Source organism: Capra hircus, chromosome 3, assembly GCF_001704415.2.
Source record: "Capra hircus breed San Clemente chromosome 3, ASM170441v1, whole genome shotgun sequence".
NCBI classification, from domain to species: Eukaryota; Metazoa; Chordata; class Mammalia; order Artiodactyla; family Bovidae; genus Capra; species Capra hircus.
In genome coordinates, this window is record NC_030810.1 from 114,328,446 (window position 1) to 114,352,732 (window position 24,287).

The 24,287-nt window shown below is 39.8% G+C and overlaps 1 pseudogene; it reads right to left on the reverse strand.

Moving 5' to 3' along the window:
• Nucleotides 17,788-18,427, reverse strand: LOC102178317 (annotated as a pseudogene).

Here is a 24,287-nt window from a genome sequence, read left to right on the forward strand (position 1 = left end):
TTTACAAGTGGTTGACCAGTTTTCCCAGCACCACTTGTTAAAGGGATTGTCTTTTCTCCATTGTATATTCTTGCCTCCTTTGTCAAAGATAAGGTGTCCTTAGGTGGATAGATTTATCTCTGGGCTTTCTATTTTGTTCCATTGATCTATATTTCTGCCTTTGTGCCAGTACCGTACTGTCTTGATGACTGTGGCTTTGTAGTAGAGCCTGAAGTCAGGGAGGTTGATTCCTCCAGTTCCATTCTTATTTCTCAAGATTGCTTTGGCTATTCAAGGTTTTTTGAATTTCCGTACAAATTATGAAATAATTTGTTCTAGCTCTGTGAAAACTGCCGCTGGTAACTTGATAGGGATTGCATTGAATCTATAGATTGCTTTGGGTAGTATACTCATTTTCACTATATTGATTCTGCTGATCCATGAACTTGGTATATTTCTCCATCTATTATTGTCCTCTTTGATTTCTTTCACCAGCATTCTATAGTTTTCTATATATAGGTCTTTTGGTTGGATGATTTGGGAGAATGGCATTGAAACATGTATAATATCATATATGAAATGAATCGCTAGTCCAGGTTCAATGCATCATACTGGATGCTTGGGGCTGGTGCACTGGGACCACCCAGAGGAATGGTATGGAGAGGGAGGTGGGAGGGGGGTTCAGGATGGGGAACACGTGTATACCTGTGGCAGATTCATGTTGATGTATGGCAAAACCAATACAGTATCGTAAAGTAATTAACCTCCAATTAAAATACATAAATTTATATTAAAAACAAGAAAGCCAAAAAAGAAAAAAAAATGCAGACACCACTGTAAATTCAGGCCGGTATCAGCATGTAATTTCAGAGGGCCTATTCAGAGTTATCTGCTGTCAGCCAGGGCCAAGACATTCAGGGAGGAAGGGAGGGAGAGTGAGGAGGCAGAGGTGAGAGTGGGGTTCAGGTGCATGGTGGTTGGAGCTGAGCCCTTATAATGAAAGAGGCAGAACCTCTCTTTTCCTTATCTAAAGCATGCTCAAACCAGAATATTGCTCTTTATTTTTTTCCTTTTTTTCCTTACAAGATATCTCTGTTTCACATGCTGTCAAAGCCATTTAAATGCTTGTAGCAAAACTTTTCCAGAGAAGATGGAGGAGCTTGGTGGGCTACAGTCCATGGGGTTGCTAAGAGTTGGACACGACTGAGCAACTTCACTTTTACTTTTCACTTTCCTGCGTTGGAGAAGGAAATGGCAACCCACTCTAGTGCTCTTGCCTGGAGAATCCCAGGGACGGGGGAACCTGATGGACTGCCATCTATGGGATCACACAGAGTTGGACACGACTGAAGAGACTTAGCAGTAGCAGCAAAACTTCTCAGTTATTCTGTGTACAGGTCATAATATTCAGGCCAAGGGGTTATTATAAGGAAGAGCTATAACAGGTTTTCCCAAGTGGGGATTTAAGTGATAACCTAACAGTATGGACCATCTGGCAAATACCATGGAAAACAAATTGCTTTTCATAAGCATTTTTATTATCACTACACCGTGTTGATTTTGGTAGACAAACTATTCCTTAAGGAGTTTTGTTCAGGTGAAGAACAGAGGGCAGATTCTCTGTCCTTCCTCTGCGTCTCAAGACTCCAAAATGTCTTTGTTTTTCAGTCTGTCAGGGCCACAATGGTTGGAAATATTTAGTTGCCTTCTCTCAAAAATCCAGGCAACATTTAGGAATAGATTAAAAGGTATTGGTTGAGCACCTACTATGTGATCTCATGTTATGAGACAGACACAGAACTATAAGAAATTGTCTTATGGACTCTCAGTAATATAAATTTACACCCATGAATGTTCTATATCTTCATGAAAGCTTGGCATGAACACAGGTGTATGCATTTGTCAAAATCAACAAACTATGCTTAAGACTGTACATTTCATTGCATTGAACTTTTACTTTACAAGAAGAACACTGTACATAAATATTGAAGCCTATTCACCACTATGCACACTTGCACACTGAAATATTTGGGGTGAAGAGTACTGATGTCTGCAATTTACTTAGAAGTATGTGAAAAATAGGATGGATTGATTGATGGAGAGGGAGATGAAAAAGTAAAAGCAGCAAAATATTAAATTTAGGTGGTGGTATATGGGTGTGCAATATAGAAACCACTTTTACAGTGTTTGAAATGGTATACTTATTTCATGAAGCAATCAGCAAATCAATTAAAAGCTATTGATGTAGTACTAACTAGGAGTTAAGAAAGTGATGGGGCAAAGAAGGAAAACAAAGGATGTGGACAGAAGGAAGCTAACAAGGTACAGTATAATTGTATTAGATATTTATTGCTGCATAAACAATTTCTGTAAAACTTGCTGGTTTAGAGCACAACACATTTACTGTTTCTGTGTCAGGAATGGCTTAACTGGGTGGTTCTGGCCCAGGGTCTTTTATGAGGTTGCAGTCAGGATTTGTTCAGGGATGCAGTCATTTGAATTTTGCCTGGGGCCAGGGAATCTGCCTCCAAAGTGACTCACCTCACATGGCTGATGGCAGGAGGTCTCAGTTCCTCATGAAGCAGATCTCTCCATTTTGCGCTGGAGTGTCTTCACCACGTGGTAGCTGGCTCTCCCTGCAGAGTTAGCGATCCAAGATAGACAACGGAAAGAGGATGGTGTGCCTTTTATAACCTAGTTTCACATCATCACTTCTATACTGGAATCACTGAGTCCAGCCCACACTGAAAAAGAGGAGAATTAAGGTCCATCTTCTGTGGGGAAGAATTCTGTGTGGAAAATTTGTCTGCATGTTTCAAAACCATTGTACAAGCTTAGGTGGGATTTTAATAGAACAGCTTGCTTTCACAGACAAGTGATTAAGGAGGCCTCAGTCTCAGGGGTGCTGAGAACCATGTCTGAGGAAACAACACCACAGAATAAGGCAAAACAACAGCAAAGGCATGGACTTGATCTCTGTGAAGCCTTGTAGGAAGGTAAGGCTGAATCATCCTTATTATAGCAAAACCAACCTCATCTAGATGTCTATAGAATTCCTACTGGGGCTTATGGCATCAGGACTGAATGAGACAGTGAACAAGCCTAGCCTTGGTATGTTTTTTTTTGTTGTTGTTGTTGTTTCTTTTTCTTCTTCTTTTTTTTAAACTGAGGTAAAATTCAAATTGCATTTAAAAAGTCAGCATTTTAACCATTTTGAAGTGGATATCTCTGTGGCTTTTAATATATTCACAATATTTTAAATTCATCACTACTATCTAATTCCTGAGAGTTACCTCCAAAGAAACCCTGTGCCCATTAATCATCATTCCTGATTTTCTCCCTCCCCTTAGAAACCACCAATCTATTTTTTGTCTATATGGATTTGCCATGACTTTGTGATTCTGAGTCAAGAACTGAAGAGGAACCAAAGTCAGACCTGCGAAGGAAAGTCTAACATGGGTGGAAAGTTAGGAACTGACATATTCTAGAGAACTACTGGAAAGATGATAGGATCTTAAGTAATAGAAAAAAGAGAATAATGTGAATATATTTACAGAAGCAGTTTTGGGCCACCTTATAAACTTGGACACACTGAATGGGAAGAGTCATTTGAGTGAGCATTACCTGAAAATTAAGGGTGATTCTAGAGCTTCACTGGACTCTACATTAAAATTTACTTTAGAAGAGCATCCACACATTATCCTTAACATACAATGAAAGATATAGCGATTTGACCCCAAATTGGCTGTGTTCTAGTAAGAAACTTCACTTAGCTATTTTAGAAGCATAGATAATAATCTGGTGGAGAACATCGAACTAGAGAAATTGAGAATAAAAATCTGGATACAATTTTAAGGGATAGTGTGGGGAATAAGTACAGTGTACTGGACTTCCCTCATGACTCAGTGGTAAAGAATCTGCCTGTAATGAAGGAGATGCAGGTTTGATCCTTGGGTCAGGAAGATCCTCTGGAGAAGGAAATGGCACAACCCACTCCAGTGTTCTTGCCTGGGAAATCCTATGGACAGAGGAGCCTGGTGGGCTACAGTTCATGGGGTCACAAAAGAGTTGGACATGACCTAGCAACTAAACAACAACAAATTGGTTAAATGTGCAGGTCAAGAAGCAACAGTTAAAACTGTACATGGAACAGACTAGTTCCAAGTTGGGAAAGGAGTACATCAAGGCTCTATATTATCATCCTGCTTATTTAACTTATATGCAGAGTACATCATGTGAAATGCCAGGCTGGATGAAGCACAAGCTGGAATCAAGATTTCTGGGAGAAATATCAATAACCTCAGATACACAGAGGGTGACACGACCCTTATGGATGAAAGCGAAGAAGAACTAAAGAGCCTTTTGATGAAAGTATAATAAGAGAGTGAAAAAGTTAGTTTAAAACTCAACATTCAGAAAACTAAGATCATGGCATTTGGTCCCATCATTTCATGGCAAATAGATGGGAAAACAAATGAAACAGTGAGAGACTTTATTTTCTTGGGCTCCAAAATCACTGCAGATGGTGACTGCAGCCATGAAATTAAAAGACACTTGCTCCTTGGAAGAAAAGCTGTGACCAACCTAGACAGCACATTAAAAAGCAGAGACATTACTTTGCCAACAAAGGTGCATCTAGTCAAAGCTATGGTTTTCCTGGTAGTCATGTATGGATGTGAGAGTTGGACTATGAAGAAAGCTGAGTGCTGAAGAATTTATGCTTTTGAAACATGGTATTGGAGAAGACTCTTGAGAGTCTATTGAACTGCAAGGAGATCAAACGAGGCAATCCTAAAGGAAATCAGTCCTGAATATTCTTTGGAAGAACTGATGCTGAAGCTGAAGCTTCAATAATTTGGCCACCTGATGTGAAGGACTGACTCATTTGAAAAGATGCTGATGCTGGGAAAGATTGAAGGCAGGACAAGAAGGGGACGACAGAGGATAAGATGGTTGGATGGCATCCCTGATTCAATGGACATGAGTTTGAGCAAGCTCCAGGAGTTGGTGATGGATAGGAAGCCTGGCATGCTGCAGTCCATGGGGTCACAAAGAGTCAGATATGACTGAGTGACTGAACTGAACTGAAGGGCTGGACAGCTCATGTTTCAATTCCAGATCTGTGTCTTTGAACAAGTGACTTAAATGTAGCCTCTTTTGTAGCCTGGGAAACTAAGTAACAGTAAAGTAAGATAATACCCATCACATTTTAGGAGTACTAAGTGGAACAAATGAGCCAGCACATTGAAGACTCATGAACAGTGTCCAGCACGCTACTGTAAGTATCAGCAGATGTTGGCACCTTACCATTAAAGGAAGCATCTGCTTTAGGGGAAAGTAAAGAGATGTAATATTTCTTTCATCTAATTTCTTTAACATACAAAATCTTACATATTTTATACTAGGACTCTGGGCAGATGGAGTTTTAACTGTTCACAGTGTAAGACAGTGTGAATGACACTACTGCAAATTCAGTCGGAGTGTCAATCTGCTGACAGTAACTGTTTCCCTTTGACATTTCTCAAAACCAGGACACCATCTTAAAGTTCCAAGTGCGACAAAGAACTCCTCAAAGAGAGTCTAAGCTTTAAAAAATGGATCTGCATCTGGAATCACTTCTGTGAACATCACATTTTATGAAACAAGTATCTCCTGGGATCTCTGCGTCACCAACTCTGTTAAAAATAATGGAACTCTATAATGGAGAAAACATTGTTCTATAAAACATAAAACTTGGCTGTCAAAAAAAGGGAGAAAAAAGAAATGGGTGAAAGATTTAATAACTGAGTCCTATGACTAGACACAAATATTCAGCCTTTGAGGGATATTACGTTTGATTTAAGTGGGTTGATAAGGGTATTGCCAGAGGTCAAATGACCAGATGACCACAGGAAAACTCTGCTATCAAATCAGTTAGAGTTTGTGGGAGGCAAGCTCTTTTATGCCTAGCTCTTAGGACACTAGTTCAGCCAGAAACTGCCAATATCAGCTTATGTGGTAAATATAAAAATCATTAAAATTATAAAAATTTTAATGATAAATTATATAAAAATATAAAATTATAATTTTATAAATTATAAAAATTATTATTTAAAAAGTACCATGAGAACTGAAGATAACCATTTGATAGAATCTCTTGTCAAATTGTTGTGAATAAAATCAGCCTATCAACCTTCAGTCTTTACCAAGGATATATATTTCAACACAGTCTACTCTTCTCAGTTCAGCTCAGTTCACTTAGTCATGTCCGACTCCTTGTGACCCCATGGACTGCAGCATGCCAGGCTTCACTGTCCATCACCACCTCCCAGAGCTTGCTCAAACTCATGTACATTGAGTCAGTGATGCCATTTAACTATCTCATCCTCCATCATCCCAGATTTACTACCCAGATTTATAAAGGATTTTCTAATGAAATAAAGAATAAGAGAGAAAGGGGTGAGGGAGAGATAGAGAGAGACAGAATGAATGTGTCCCTCCCTAAAAACCAAAATCTTATGACTTATTCTACAGTCAGATCAGTGGCTGTAGGTGATGCTTGATGACCTTTCAGATGAGTCCTATGTAAATATATTGTGATAACTTCGTAGATGGATGTCAAAATATCAAAACTACTGTTTAAAATTTCTTACTGCTAGGCAATGGCCATTCTGACTCTGGCCTTTAAACAAGCCAGCCCCATCTACAAACTTACTCTAAGAGTAGGCTGCATTTGCCAGCCAGGCCACCTGACCACTGTTGTATGCACTGCTTCTTTTTGACCTGAGTTACACTGAGGTCATATCTAAAAACTCTAAAGTTCTGGTCTTCTGATGCATGGCCATTCAAGAATACCCCCTTTTCTTCTGATAACATATTCTCTATTTGTACTCTGCCTCTACGGGCTTATGGTTCATATGCAATTTTTCTGATGCTTGGACTTCATTTTTTTCCTTCAGATTTTAGGTGAGTCTAATCCTTTGACTTTCAGTTTTCATTTTAATTTAGTATATATCCCTGCTGTGTCCCAGCCCACAAAAATCCAATGTCCAAACGGTGGTTAGGCCGGTCTTGACCCTTTTAAGAGAGGAATTTTAAAAATGGACCACTATTCAGACAGACATCTAGAAAATCCTGTCTTGTACAAATATAAGCAATACTAAATTGGACCTTGACAGAGTTTTAGAAATGAGGGATGGAATAGAAACAGTCTGTTTAGTGCCCCCTCCCTTCATTCATTTGATTGTCTAGTTTACTGATCGAGTTGAAGTAATTGCAGTCAGACAACAAGACCTTTATTACAGCACAATGATGTAGGAATAGAGAGGTTTATTCAGACCAGTGTTAATATTTAGACATCAGAAGCATGAAATATTTACCTAAATTACTGAGAATTAACCATAGATGTAACATAGTCTACCTGAGTCAAAACAAAAAGACAAACTGATATCTGAAAACAATATTTTAGATACTATATTGGAAATGCTGGGGTTTAAACTCTGATGATGATGCTAAAAAAGACTTTAGATGAAGGCCATGGAAATGTACTTACCGAAGGTAATGTCTGAAGAAATCAGACTGCTTTTTGGAACCCTTACTGAGGACATTAATAAAGAGTTTTACTAATGAGAAGTGACTGCTCTCTGGTTAATCATGTTAAAGAAATGTTCCACATAATCACTGTGAAATTTAATGTTGGTAAATAAGCTACTTAATATTTATTTAAATAATTTTGTAAATGAAGAGGAATAAGAAATCAGACATTGTGTCATGATGAAAAGATTTGCTCTGAGAAGCCACTCACTTCAGAGGGCCAGCATCTAATTGCAGAGGTTCCAGGAGCGGTTGTAAGTTCAAGGTACAGTTTCAGTTATCGAGATCATATTAGGAATTTGATGTGGATAAATCAGGGTGTGTAATTCATGTATAAATGCTATTCATTTGCTGGAAAAATGTAAAAGGAAGATTGGTGTTCATACGTTTGCATTCTCTTTGAGGTGTTTCTGAAGGCTGTGTGGCCTCCTTAAGCATAGCATTCTTGAAGATGGGGAGCTGTCCTGCCCTCTTGTCTTTAAAGTGACCCCTTTGATTTTTGGAGAAGAATCAGAAGCATCTCACAACTTTCTCTAGCAATCAAAGCCCTGCATGATGACTTTGAAGGCACTAGCTAATGAAAATTTTATTACTCACCCTGATCATGAGCAAAGAGTTGTACCTCCCATTACCAACTGGGTAAAGTCTTGGAAAGCATCTGGGTAACTGAAACTTTTAGGAAGTCATATCCCACCATCATTTTCTGTTAGTTGGGTGCATAGATGATAAATATAAGTAATCACATATGATCATGCTTTGATAATGGAAAATATAGGTTATATATTCCATAGTGGAAAATTTCTTAGTATATGAGAAAGCCCAATGCATGTAAGCATGGAATTGCCAAGAGACTTTTGAGTACTGTTATTCTTGCCTGGAGAATCCCATGGAGAGGAGCCTGGCTGGTTAGAGTGCATGGAGTGGCAAAAAGTCAGACATGCCTGAGGTGACTTAGCACAGCAGATTGAAACTATCATATTTAAAGAGTTGCCATAGAGAAAAGGTCTACAGATTTAGTAAACAGTCTTTGAAAACCATGGAGACTGGAAGGGTTTCTCTTGGGCAAAAAGACATTAAGATATTATGATGAGGTAACCATTTTTGCAGCTGATTGGGGGACTATGATGTGTCTGCAGTTTTATTTACATTATCTTAATCTTTCAAGTTAATCTACAAAGAGGTTCTTATTTCATTTTATACATGAGGAAACTAGGAAATAGGAAGTTATATAATTTGCCTGTTTACAGAGCCAGTAAATTGTCAGAGTTGAGATCTAAATCCAAATCTTATCTGACCCATAGCCTGCAATTTCTCCAGTGTGCAAAATAAACTGATGTTTATTAGGTAAACAAGTAATGCGATACCTGTTTCCTTCTGCTAATGTGTGAATGGTGGATTCCAAAGGATATACCAGAGGTGGCTGAATTGCCAATGGGCCTCTTCAGGAAAAAGGTGTGCTGGACCTCAGTATTATTAGAAATGTATTCATTTATCACATATGTTTTGAGGCTCCTCCATGTTCATGACATAATATGAAGTTTGACAAGTGATACAAAGGTGACTACATCTGCAACTCAAATAGTGTATGCAAGACTAAAGTTTAAAATGCAAAAATGATCTAAGAGCAAAGATTCAGGAAAGACGAGGATGATGAACAAGAGCACTGAGGGTGGGGCTTGTCCTACCTGCACGTTGGAGTGAAGATGATGATTTTTAATCTGAAAGGCAAAGGCTGGGACAGACACAAGGACATCAGATTAAGACTCACTTGACCCTTCAATTTCATAATTCTGAGTAAATAATTCAATATATCTGAGGTTTCAACTTCCTCTTTTGTGTGAATCCTTTTCCATGCCTTGGTTTCCTTATTTGTGATATAGGATTAATTGTACAGATCTTGCCTATCTCAAACCATTGTTTTAAGCATCAATTTGAGATGCTCACAGAATTTTTAAGTTCTATACAAATGAATCATCAACTTTATGAAATTAAAATTAGTCCTTAGAGACCATCAAATATGATTGACGGATATGAGAAACACACAAATTCAACATTTGATCCAGCAGCCCCCAGTCAGAAGGATATAAATGAGGGGCCAAGATAGTTCAGGTGGGACTTCAGCTGGAAACTGAAGGTGGTCATTTGCTTACAGATAGCACAGCAATACTCTCTAAACCACAAAAGGATCAGTAGCGTGATATAGGTAAACCTGAAACATCCACAGAATAATAACATTATAGGTTACTGACTGATGCTGAGTCATTTAACCTGGATGTAAAGTGGAAATTTTATTATGAGATTTCTGAAAAGAAAAATCAGGGTTTAAAGGATTACTTGATTTTGAGCCTTTTTTTTTTTTTTTTTTCTATGCAAAGAGAAAAGCGTGGTAAGTGAGCTATCAGTTGTTATAGGAAGGAGGTGGTATCTGGTGAAGGACAATCAGTGCTGTGTTTTGACATTTAAATCCCAAAGAGACCTATGGCAACCACAGAGGGAGAGAGCACTCTGATTACTGTCCTGTCACTGCTTTCTTGAGGCACTTATGTTACAGTGCCTCCCATACCCTTTACTATCCAGGACCCCGTTAACTGGACAGCTTCTGTTGACAAACACTCTCCAATCACAGAAATAGCTCCATGTTAACTGAGGCTCATAAAGATGATGCATTGGCCTCATAATACAATTTTAAAGCCACTTATGAATCATCAAGGTGTGGTGAATTATGTTCAGAAAAAATATTATGCCCCAAATATTTTGTTATGTTCTGTATATCTTACAATAGGTAGATTATCTCAGTTGTGAGTTTTTGATTGTCAGAACGTATGATTAATGAGAATGCTTTTTTCCCTATGCTGAATAGAAGTTACTATCTTACTGATTTGGTGATGTCATGCTGCTGCTGCTGCTAAGTCACCTCAATTGTGCCCGACTCTGTGTGACTCCATAGACGGCAGCCTGCCAGGCTCCCCTGTCCCTGGGATTCTCCAGGCAAGAACACTGGAGTGGGTTGCCATTTCCTTCTCCAATACATGAAAGTGAAAAGCGAAAGTGAAGTCACTAAGTCGTGCCAACTCTTAGCGACCCCATGGACTGCAGTCTACCAGGTTCCTCCGTCCACGGGATTTTCCAGGCAAGAGTACTGGAGTGGGATGCCATTGCCTTCTCCTTGGTGATGTCATAGGTTAGTGAAAATTCAAATTGGATCACATTCCTGAGGTAACAAATTTTAATTTTAATGCTGTCCAACAGGTGAAAGGATATAAAAGAAGAGTGATTTTGTAAGTAGTTGGAATAAACAGTGGACAATTCATATTTATCTATCTATCACCTATCTATCATTATTCACACAACCTCTTTGTTAAGCCTCTTGAGAACTCAGTGATGCTGGAGAAAGCAGAATGTAAACTGGTAACTTAAGAGGCCAGGACCAGGGGAAGAAATTTGGTGGAAGTGGTCATTTTTTTTAGTTTATTTATTTATTTAGGTTGCCCTGGCTCTTCATTGCTGCACATGGGCCTCCTCTAGTTGGAGAGAGTAGAGGCTACTCTTCCTTGTGGTGCGTGGACTCTAGGAGCACAGGCTCCAGTAGTTGCAGCACAAGGGTTCAATAGTCATGGCACATGGACTTAGCTGCTCCATGACAGGTGGAATTTTCCCAGATCAAGGTTTTGGCCTGCATCCTCTGCATTGGCTAGCAGATTCTTATCCACTGTACCACCAAAGAAGTCCTGAGGTGGCTGTTAGTCCACATCTCAGTATCCAAGTAGCCATAACACTGCTCCATAAAGAGGTCCAATTCCTGCTGCAATGGCAGCAGAAATATCACTTAAAAGACTCTTTGGGATGCTTTGTAGTGTGGTGATTATGTGGAGAAGAATGTCAGTCAAAATTTGTGGTGTGGACAGCTGGGACTCAGAGTGCGGCAGAAGTTCAGAGTCACCAACAAGAGACAGAGGAATTCAGGCCAGCTGTCTGTCTCAAAGGGGAACTATACTGCAGTCAGTACACCAGAGCAGAAGCCTGACTCTAAACAGGGGTGAAGAGGGGAGAAGTTAAAGGATAAAGCTGGAGCTTAGAAGACATGAGGGTGTCTGGGCCATCATTGGCACACAGATACCAATTCTCAGGCAGCTACACTGATTTTACTCACGAGGAAGCATCAGATTTCCTCCTATATTTGGGGGTTGTGTTTACAGGCTTCTGATCTTTATATCTACAGGGAAGTCAGGGTTTTGGTTGTGAGGATGGCATTGACATTTTTCCATTGCTATTCTGCCACCTACCAGCTTTCTGTTCTGATAAAGCTCTCACAGAGAGAACTTTAGTTCTCTTCACTGAGGTGGATGGGAGCCAGGTCATTACAGACATTGTCACATTTTGAGGTTCTTTAAAAGAACTTTTTCTAATGAAAAGTTTTGCCTGAAAAAAAATCCATTTTGAACCTTTAGATATGTTACAGAAAGAATGGATAGCTAAGAGATAACGCTGTAGTAGAACAGTTCCTGAAGGATTTTTGTTTTTGCAAATGTAAAAATAGAACACATTTAACCAAACTGGATGACTAAGATGAAAAAAAATCAGTGCCTCATAGCCACTCATATTTTTGCTTCTATTTTAGAATTACCATGTTAGATCTATTCCCATGGTAGACCGACTTAAAATTTAAGAATTTGCTAGGATAGGGGTTTATTCTGAACATTCATCTTCATCAAGATGGGTAGTTGAAAACTTTCAATTTTGTCATGGTTTTAAAACTGTTTGTGGAAGCCTTTGTCTCTTCCCGTTGAACTGGGAGAGAAAAGAAATCTGATCTGATTGTGGCAGAAATCACACCTTTTGATTTCTGAGACTTGGGTAGAAAAGGCCTCATAATTCTTAGTGGTTTCTTTTGGGAAATTCTCTTTAAGACCCTTTGGTTGCCACATAAGAAGTCCAGCCTCCCTGAGACCAGAATGTAGAGAGAGCACACAGAATAATCACATGTACAGAGAGATGCTCAAGGAGCCTCAGCAATTGCAGTCACAGCTGTTTTGAGTCTTCCTAGTCCAGGCACCAGACATGTGAATAAATAAATATTTGGGTCCACCAAAGTCACTATTCCACTGCAAACTCTCTGAAGACCTTGAGGAAGAACTGCCTCACTGTCAGTCCATTTGGGCTGCCTTAAAAAAAGTATCATCAACTGGGTAGTCTACAAAGAATACAAATATATTTTTCACAGTTCTAGAGGCTAGAAAGTCCAAGATTATTGTTCCAACAGATCCAGTGTCTGCTGAGAACACTACTTCCTCAGAGACAGTCATCTTCTCACTGTAACCTCACATAACATGATGGAAGGAGCAATGGAGCTTTCTTCAGTTTCTTTTACAAGGGCCTTAATTGCATTTACAGGGGTTCCACCTTCATAACCCAATCCCCACCCCAAGTGCCCCACCTCTTAATATTATCACATTGGGATTAAGGTTTCAACATATGATTTTGGGGAGCGGACACAAATATCCGATCTGTAACACTTACTGAGCCCAGTCAATTTCCAGATTTACAAAAAAAATTGAAAGTTGTATTGTTTTATGTCTTTCTTTTAGGTGAGTCAGCACCTGGCAATGGATAACCAGAACACAATTTTATGAACATTTCTATGGAGTCTCTGTTTTCTGTTGGAGGGCAGGGGATATGAGCAGAAGTGGTAGTGAGAGGTGTAGTCACTGAGTTTGCCGGATGGCTAAACAGAATGAGGTGGAAGTTGCTCCTTATGCCTTACTGCAACGACAGTTCTGCTCTTCCTACTCACTATAATTTCACACTGTCCCTTCAACCTTCCCCTTTCCTCCTTGTGTTCATTGCACCCCTTTGCAGAATACATACGTAGCCTCTTACAAGATTCCCTCACTTTCTTAAAGCTGGTTGAGGCCGGAGTGATATAAATATACATCCTCTTGCCTAGTCCTAAAAACTTTTAGTGCCTCGTCCTAAAAACTTTCTGTGTGACACTTGGATACTCTCTTTCAGCAGTGATCTCAGAGGACACATGTTTCAGAAGTTGTGGGAGGACAACTCAACCTTCATTGGTTGTGACATGAGGAAGAAATAAACTTTTATTAAACCACTGAGATGCTGAGTACCAAGGTTATTTGTTCAGTAGTCAGTAAGCATTACCTTAACTTACATGGAATCCTTTGACCTGACTTGCTTTTTGTTGGCATGGAAGGCACCTACGGGGAGAAGTCCTTTCTTTTCTTTTTTTTTAAAAAAGAACTATTTATTTTACTTTATTTGGCTGTGCTGGGTCTTAGTTATGCCAGGCAAGATCTAGTTCCCTGACCAGGAATTGAACCTGGGTTCTCTGCACTGGGAGCACAGAGTTTTAAACACTGGACTGTCAGAGAAGTCCTGGGGAGAAGTCCTTTCATTGAATATCTCACAAAACCTCAGCACATCCTCTCATTCATTTCTTCCACCAGTTTTACTGAGATATAATTAACATACAGCACTGTATTGTTAAGGTGTAGAGCATCATGTGGAGAAGGCAATGGCACCCCACTCCAGTACTCTTGCCTGGAAAATCCCATGGATGGAGGAGCCTGGTGGGCTACAGTCCCTGGAGTCACTAAGAGTTGGACACGACTGAGCAACTTCACTTTCACTTTTCACTTTCATGCATTGGAAAAGGAAATGGCAGCCCACTCCAGTGTTCTTGCCTGGAGAACACAAGGGACGCGGGAGCCTGGTGGGCTGCCATCTATGGGGTCACACAGAGTCAGACATGACTGAAGTGACTTAGCAGCAGCAGAGCCTCATGATTTGACTGCACTCACTTATTTATAACCTTTCTGTTGGGGACATAGAAGATGCTCAAAGTGGCAGAACCCCCTTGGGACTCTGAGCTCTGTTCCCTGTTGTACTCACCTCAGTCTTAAAAAATCAGATGTTTCTAACCTTTACTAAGAGAACTTGGTGGTCATGTTTTCTTGTCATTGGAACCAATGGTGTACAAAGAGGAGATCAAAATACTGTATTTCATAACTGAATTTTCTCTCCTAAAGAAATAGCATTAATAAACCTCCAAATTAGGTGACACAAGCATACGGGAAAAAAATGTACATAAAACTATCAATTCCCCCCACCTCCCAAGGAAGACTGAGTTTCTTTCAAAGATACTGTTTTCTGTGAGTCAAATTAAAATATATTTTTCTACAGATAAGTCAACTTCTCCATTGAAAGCTAATTCTAGGAAGAGTGAGCCAGTCCAGAAAATAAAACAGTGGTGTAGAAAAGTTAAGCTATAATCCGGCTTTTCAGTTGAAGCATTTTCAAGAGTTGTGTATTTTCCAGCCGTCTCTCTCCAGTGAAAAAGGAAAGAGGTAAACCAGTACTCTCAAATTCTCTTCTAATTCTCATAGTCATTATCTCTTTCTCATTATCCTGGTTGCTCTGTATTTTTCTCTCCACCACACAAACACATGAGTATTCCGGTTTCTAATCATCCGCCAGCACATGAGGATAATGGCCATCTTAGACCATTGAGAGATGCTCAGAGGTGATGGGGGAGGGGAAGAGGGCTCAACTACCCTTTGCCCCAGGAGGGAGCTCTTCTGGCCAGAAGCTAATAGCCCAACACCGCCCCACAGGTCATTTGATCCCACAGTTAAGGGGAAAAAAAAAAAAAAAATTGCTGGCACCGGAGATAAAAGGGATATAATGAAAATGTAAACGAAAAACTTTATACTAGGCATGGCCTGACAGAGGGAAGATTGATATCCCATGATGCTTTGTCTTGATGAGACAATGAAAAATAACCACCACAGCAGCTGTGTCAATATCAGACTTGGTAATGCACCACTGGCTGTGGGTTTTTATTTAATCCGCTTTGCTTTAAGATGATAACGGTTGTTACTTTTCAGTGCCTGTCTGTCAGCGCCCAGCATTGCAATATTCCTCCGCAGCTCTGCGAGCGGGTTTCATTTATTTTAAAATACCATTTCACACACTGCTGACTTTTAACAGTGTTCTGTGTGAGTTTGTGAGATTGAATAGTGACAGAAACAACACTTTTTATGAGAATACAGAATATTAAAAACGGGGCACAATATACAGATGGCAGTTTTCACTACAGCTTGTTTTTTTCCCCCTTGCTTCTGCTACTGAGCTTTCCCACTGAATGCATTTGTAGTAACACCATAAATGTCACTTTCACTGACTGCCTTTTGGCATTTTATTTAAATGGAATTCAACTCCGGCTTGCTCCTGCCACTGTTGCCGCCGCTGTTACCAACTTGTTTCAGGGTGGCCCCGTTTTACAGAACCGTGCCATTGGCTTCATTCCGCGGGGTCTCAGATCGGAAAATACAGGAATAACTGCTCAAACCCTAATGGCTAGGAGCCTAGATCTAAAGATTCTAAAAGAAAGACATTACCAGCAGAGATTACTGTATACAGACGGGTTTGACCTTTGCAGCAACCATTTAGTAAAAAGTACTTCTGAACTCTGAGAATACTTCTGACTGGGACATAAAGTACTTCCCTGTTGTGGGGAAAAACCAACATTCACCAACTGTCTTCAGTTGAATGCCACAGGAGAACAGAGAGACAGGCTCTGAGTGACGTATCTAGGTCTTGTGTCTATCAGTGCTGACTAGCAGTACTTCGGTTGGGACGTTTACCTGGGCCCCAGGTTATTTCCACCGATCCTTATCTTGGCAGATACACGCTTATGCTGCTGGGCCTCTAGGCATGTACCAGGGGTGGCATTTTGCTGCCAACACAATGTTGACATGTGCAAATTCCCCTTTCTCTCTTGCATGAAACATTGGTTGCTCCATCAATTCCAGACACAAAGTAGAATAGACAGTGGTGATGAAGCCTTTTTCCTGGGAGAACCTGCAACTTGGGGAAAGCTGCTTTCTTGTCTAGGCCAAATGAGGCTAGAAATGATCTGCTTAATCCAGCCATATAAATGCGTTCACATCTCTCAGGCTCAGGCCTGACTCAGAGGCCTAAGAGATTTCCAGCAGAGAGCTCAAATTTTCAGAAAATTGGAAATCTTTACAGAAAAAAAAAAAAAAAAAAAAAGGCAGAAAATGCAATTGAAAGCCTTACTCCTGGCCTGGAGACTGGTCTTCATGAACTTCTTGTACAATGTTGCTTAGATGCAGGTAAAGATGGGTAGGTCCAAAAGCATTATTTGAAAACCTGACTAGTTTGTGAAGACATTTGAAAGTCTGTCTTACCTGTCTCAATCTCTTTTTGTCCTTAAAAAAAAAAAATTAATTAGACTGCATTGGGTTTTAGTTGTGGAATGCAAACTCTTAGCTGTGGCATATGGGATCTAGTTCCTTGACCAGGGGTCGAACCCAGGCCCCCTGCATTGGGAGCATGAAATCTTAGCCACTGGATCACCAGGGAAGTCCCTCTTCTAGTTTTTTAATTAGAAAAGTTGGGAGAGTTAGGAATGGAAGACTGGAGAGATCCCCATAAAATGAACTTTGGAATCTCTTTGTTATGAACTGTTTGCACTTCAAATTAGCTTCCATAAGGCTTTCAGAAGTGCCAAAGGAAAGGCAACAGGGCAAGAAATTCGGCCACAAAAATATTTAAATGAAGTTGGGGAATGAAACTATTTAAGACTCCTGAAATAAAGGAGGAAAGAAAGAGAAAGGAGAAGTGGAACCCAAACCAGGACAACATTTTATACTATATATGCATTTTAGGTAATACTAGCACAGAAGTGTGTCTCTTCAAATGCACTCCCTATCTGAGTGAATCTAAACAATGTTTTTAAGTCAAAAAATCTTGTGTGTTATTCTAAACTCCTCCTTGTTTGGCAACCCTCTCCTCCGATCAGTCACTAATTTCTGAACAAGATATCTTACTATGATTTAAATACATCTATTTCTCTCCATTCTTGCTTCCACCACATTAATTTGTATCATTGTTGATAAATCAGTAGTCTCCGTGTCCTCTTTTCTCCTTAAATTCATCCATAATAAATGTTGCTGGAGTGATATTCTAAAACAACGATCTGCTATTGACACTTCACCCTTCAAAACCTATGTACCATTTCTCGATGAGGTGACCTGCTCAAGACGAAGTTTGCTGAGTGCTTGAGCTCACTACCACCTCTGTCCTTTACTTACTGTAAGCATCTCTCATTTGACTTGGCTTGTGTTTGTTGCCTTTTTTTTTTTTTGAATGCTCTAAACTGTTTATTAGGTAAGAATTTTATAAACATTACTTATATTAGCTGTAGCGGCAGAGCTCAAGCTGGAGAGTATTGCGTCATCTCCAGGCCGTCTGGGAAGAACCACCAATTTTGTACAGGGACAAGTGACCCTTTCCGAGACCAGGGCTCTTTCTGCCTGCTGATGTCAGCCTATACTTGTGGGCTGGTTTGGTGATCCATGGGGTGTTAGGGTTTCTTACGACAACTTTATGGAGTGGATCAATGGGAATAACCTCAAAGATTGGTACATAGAATCATCCCTAACACAGGAAGACCCCACAGGCCCCACAGTGGCATCCAGCTTGCTCCTTGGCAACAGACTGAAGGCTTTGAGCAAACTTGAGCTGGTTGACCCCATGGTAGACAGGCTTGCATAGGTAGCACCCTTAGAAACTGGGCATTTGCAGCCACCATGGTGCACAGGAATCCAATATATGACATGACCTTGCTTGGCCTTGTATCTCAGCCTGCATGCCTGTTGGCTGGGTGGGGTGTGAGGGTGGGGAGCAGTGCAGTGCAGGATGGAGAGCTGGCGGTACTGCCAGCAACATACCCTGAGGGCGTCATGTCCGTTGCTTCTTCCTCCCTAGTTCCTGGAGGTGTTTTTAAGTGTCCATCTGATCTCGCCTGATGGCTGCCGCCACATGCAAAGGCCATCGCCCTTTTAAAATCTCTCTTGCATATGTCTTTTCTCCCATCTTAGAATGTAAGGGATCACGCTTATGTTCTTTGGTGTCATCAACAGTAGCTAGTTGGCTGTTGGATGCAGTGCCATAACCCCACTAAATGATTGGTAAATATTCATAGAGTTTGCTGAATATTTGTATCTGTCTAATGTGCAGCAGAATTCCTGACCCAATTATCAAGGATAGAACTTTTTGAAACTTAAAGCACTAGCTATGATGCAGAAGAAAAGCATTCCATTATGGATGGTCACCAGAATGTTCTGCAACCAAGCTTAGTGGGGAAAAGTCCCTGTATGAGAGTGGAGATCCAGGGTTTGCCTAGAAAATCTTGGGTTAGAGATGGTATTTCTACTTCCAAATCCTTCTGCTCAACTACACTGATTTTTTAATTTTTTTGGATATGATTAGAATTGAGGCTAGTAATTATTCTCTAGGGCTGTTGACACATCTCTCCTACCATCTTAACTAGTGAGTCAGCAAAATAGCTCTCTCCTGGGAAGGCAAAGTTACTTTTGGAAAGCTGGGCAAATCTCATCTCTCATTATTTTTTTCCCCACTGGTTCTTTATATTAGGTTTTGTCATTGAATGTGTGTAATTTATTTAGACTGACAAGTTCATTTTTTTAAAATGGGAATACCTGTTATTTTAAAATTTCTGTGGATTTTGGCAGAGCTTTTTGCCTTTTGTGATTTCTAGACACTCTCCTTGTAGTCTTTCTTCTCTCTGCCTGTGTTTTTTGTCTGTATTTTGCAGCCTCTACACACCTCATAAACATATATGACTTTTTCTTTGCAGGGATGGGGGGAGTGGGTATGTCTCATAGTAATAGCCTTTAGAGATACTATCCCTTTACGTGATCTCCACTTAGGATCAAAAGGGAAAAAAAAAAAAATACTGGGGAGAGGAAAAATTGTCTAAAACAAGTTTACCTAAACAAAAATGCAGCCCAAATGCCTTTTCCTTTAGCTTCTATAAGAAATCTAAAACTAGAAGCTGAAAAAAGTCACAAAAGCAAATTGTCTTCCAGGATGAACCAGTGGGTCTCTCAGGAAGAGATACTAATCGTATTCTTCTTTAGGCAAATTCGACCTGCTTGACTGGCAGGAAGTCTAAGCTCTCTGTGACCCGAGAAGCAGCACCATGGTAAGGTTGTCACAAGCAGAGCTGTGAGTGAGTTCTTTCTCCAAAGACTTCCTACCAAGAAGTGTTTCATTTTCAAGAGAAAGAGAAAAAAATATCCCCCCTCCCTTATTCCCCCATCCTCCATGAGTAAAATAGTTTCTAAATTTCCAGGGCTTAAAATCAGAACTAATTTGAAAAAAAAAAAAAAAGTTTAGAGGCCTTTCAACCCCTAAACACACAAGAAACAGACTTTTTTACCTCAGAGTTTTGCCCTCTGTTAATTCAAGGAGACAATAACTGGTAGCATCTCATTCCCACTCCATCTTCCCATCCCATTTCCCACTCCAAACTCCAGAGTGAATTTCTGAGTCTCTAGCCACATTAGATTTCCTAAAACTTATAACTCACTTAAACTAACATTCTTTGGTGTTATGGGTGACTGTATGCTTCTTGTCATTTTGCTATCTTCAAAAAGAACTTTGATATCTGGCCTTCCTGGTTACCCCAAAAGACACCTAAAATATTGGAGAGATTTAGTGTTTGTTGACATCACAACCAGTGTGCCCAATATAATTCCTTGCCATGTTTGATTTTAATGTTCCTTGCATCTGTTCCCCTTCAGCACCCCTTTAATCTTGTTTTCTGACCTAAACTCTGTCCTTTCTTGTATTTTTTCTGCTATTTACACTATACATCTTTGCTCTGCTCTAACTATGATCTCTAATCCCTTGACTCCCCCTGTTCTCTGAATCTGTCAGGACCCCTTCCCCTGCCTAAATTCGCCTCACTAACAGTCCGGGATAGTCACTATCTTAGGACACCATGGGATCTTTTGGTTGGGGTCCTAGAAATCCCTCACCCCTTGTTCTCTTGCCTCCTTCTCTCAGGGCTGCTCAAGAACCATGCCACACTTCCCTTGTCCATTTCCCTTCTCATCTTCCAAAGCAGTTCTTTCAAGATTTCAGTTTTCCTTGGAATTTCCCTGGCTTCACAGCCAGCATTTCTTCCCAGAAGAAAATAGAGGGTGTTAGGCTTCTAACTTTGACCCACTGCTGAATGCTCATACTCTTGTCAAAATAACCACTATTTACGTTCTAAGCACTCCCAAATCTATACTTTCATCTCAAGTTTGTTACCTTCACTGATATTTGAGCTCATGAATCCAACTCCTCAATGAACATTTCCTGTTGATTGTTGTTCATTTACCTTAAAAATCAACAGAACCCACACTGAATTTAGTACATTCCTATTGTTAAACCTGCGGAGAAGGCAATGGCACCCCACTCCAGTACTCTTGCCTGGAAAATCCCGTGGACAGAGGAGCCTGGTGGGCTGCAGTCCATGGGGTCACTAAGAGTCGGACACAACTGAGCAACTTCACTTTCACTTTTCACCTTCATGCACTGGAGAAGGAAATGGCAACCCACTCCAGTGTTCTTGCCTGGAGAATCCCAGGATCGGCAGAGTCTGGTGGGCTGCCATGTATGGGGTCGCACAGAGTTGGACATGTCTGACGTGACTTAGCAGCAGCAGCAGCAGCATTCTTAAACCCGAGATGTAATATAAAGCTTCATTTTATATTCATATGGTTTTGAATTAAGTCAGAGAAGAGGACAACCAAATGATTTTAAAACTATCACAAAATAGAGCAAAAAGAACTTGTTGCTATTGTTCATTTGCCCAGTTGTGTCTGACTTAATGATCAGTTAAATAGGCAGAGATAGCCAGAAGTCTAGGATAATCTCTAGATATAATTTAAAGTGACTTGGTTTATGTAGTTTCCTAATAAGAGAGAGAATACAAAAGGAGGAATACATTTGAGAGTTTAAAAAATGAAGTCATTTCTGGGCAAGTATAATTTGAGTGAATATGATATTCAGAATGCAGGTAAGTAAATGAGTTTTGTTATTGCTCAGTAATGAAGTCATGTCAAACTGTTTGCAACCCTATGGACTGCAGCACATCAGGCTCCTTTGTCCTCCACTATCTCCTCAAATTTGCTTAAACTCATGTCCATTGAGTTGGTGACGCTATCTAAACATCCCATCCTCTGCTGCCCCCTTTTCCTTTTGCCTTCAATATTTCCCAGTATCATGGTCTTTTCCAATGAATCAGCTCTTCACATCAGGTGGCCAAAATTTTGGAGGTTCAACTTCAGCATCAGTTCTTCCAATGAATATTCAGGGTTGGTTTCCTACACTGACTGGTTTGATCTTGCAGTCCAGGTGACTCTCAAGAGTCTTCTCTAGCAAAATCCAAAAGCATTAATTCTTTGGCGCCTAGTCTTCTTTATGGTCCAGCTCTCACATCTGTACATGACTACTGCAAAAACTGTAACTTTGACTATACAGACCTTTGTTTGCAAAATGACATGTCTTCTTTTTAATGCACTGTCTAGGTTTATCATCGCTTTCTTTCCAAGGAGCAAGCATCTTTTAATTTCATGGCTGCAGTCACTGTCCAGAATGATTTTTATTTAAAAGAACTAAAAGTAAAAAATATATTTTAGAGTTATCAGTATAGCGGTGGTAGAAATTGTTGGAGGGAAAAGTATTGTCTGGGAAGATTGTCAGTGAGAAAAGATCAAGAGGAAAATCCTAGGGGACATCATTGTTTTGGTAAGTTGATAAAGGAACCATAATATGAAACTAAGGAGAATGTAATAACATACAAGTAAGCTAGATAGTTTGAGGAAAAATAAGTGCTCAAAAGCATCGGTTGCCAAGAAGAAATTAACTATGGTAAGATCTGCACTGTGACTGTTGCACTTCACAGTTATTGACATTAGCAAGAATCATTTCAGGTGGAAGACAGATTTTTAAGGGATAAACAGGGAATGTAAACTCAAGTGGGAGAGAGGAGCACACACATCATCATCTGTAGTGTAAAGTGGATTTATGGAGAGCTATAATGTAAGTATTGATGATAGGCTTTGGGAGGAGGAGGAAAAAGCACTTCCAGTGAGTTTGGAGACTCGGGAGGGTTCATGGAAAAGGTAGTATTTCAGCATGATTTTTAAGGACAAGTGGGATTTTTAATCAATTGAAGCACATTTTGCATATAATAAAATGTTCCCATTTTAAGTTTGCAGTTTAAGGAATTTGACAAGTATTTGTCCTCAAGTAACCACACCTCAGTCATTATATAGAACATTTCCAATATCCCAGGGTATTTTGTCATGCCTGTATGCAGTTAATACTTAGCCTCAGGGAACTCCTGCTTCTCTTTCAGTCACTGTAGATTAATTTTTCTTCATTTATAATTCCACATAAATGAGATCATAGATATGCATTCTTATGCTTAACATTTTTTTTGCAATTTATCCGTGTGGTTGCCATTTAAGTAGTTATTGCTTTTAATGTCGAGTAATATTCTCTTGTATGGAAATTGCAATATGATTGGCTTCCCTGGTGGCTCAGTGGTAAAGAATACACCTGCCAATGCAGAAGATGCTGATTTTATCCTTGGGTCAGGAAGATCCCCTGGAGAAGGCAATGGCAACCCACTCCAGTATTATTGCCTGGGAAATCCCCCGAACAGAGGAACCTGACGGACTACAGTCCATAGGGTTGCGAAACAGTCAGACTAAACAACAGTTCTATTGTATACCAAAATTTGTTCATCCATTCACCTGTTGATGCGCATTTCAGTTGTTTTCAATTTACAGCTACTGTGAATAAAACTGCTTGTAACTGTTCATGATCAAGTCTTTCTGTGGACAAATATATTTACTTTTCTTGGCTATATATATCACAGAGGAATTTCCGTGCCATATGGTAAGTGTATGTGTACCTTCATAAGAAACTGGTACGTTGTTTCACAAAGTGGTTGTAAATTTTTACATTCCAATTAGCAATATATGAGACTTTCAGTTGCTCTACCTCTTCATCAACATTTGATATGCCAGGTTTTAAACTTTAGCCATTATATAAAGTGTGTAGTGATATCTCATTATGGTGATCAAGTGCTTTTTCTGCATAAGACATGATCGTGTAGTTTTCTGTGGTTTATTTTATTGTATTGTCTTTTGAATGTTGGTCTTAAACAGTGGGTCAGCAGCATATCCCTTTCTCTGTTTTCTGAAATTGGTTGCATAGGCTTAATATTTATTTCTAAATTGTTTGATGAAACTCAGAATGAAGCCATCTTAACCTGGAGGTTTTTTGTTGGAATGTTTTTAATAATTAATTTATGTAATATTCTTTAACATTAAATAGTTAAATAAATAATTTACAGCAAAATTCATAGCAAAATTCTCTGAGATTTCATTGATTAGTGCTTAACCTAATATTTACCATGTTGGTTGCACAATGATAATTTTCCAAATTCAGTACTCCCTAAACAATTACATTAGCTCTTAGGATCTTAGAGTAAATAAGAGATGACTCCTCACCCACTCATTTCTCCATGAGTTTTTGATTGGAAGAAGCTTATCCTGTAAAAGGCTCATAGGAAGGGACCCCCACTAAGTATTTCCTGAGTTCAGCCACATGCAAAATTGTTTTATAATCTTAAAACTTGAGTGGCAGATTCACCAGATATAATTTTCTTGGTTCACACATTTTTCCCCCTTAGTTCAGTTCAGTTCAGTCGCGCAATCGTGTCCGACTCTTTGCGACCCCATGAATCGCAGCACGCCAGGTCTCCCTGCCCATCACCATCTCCTGGAGTTCACTCAGACTCATGTCCATTGAGTCCGTGATGCCAT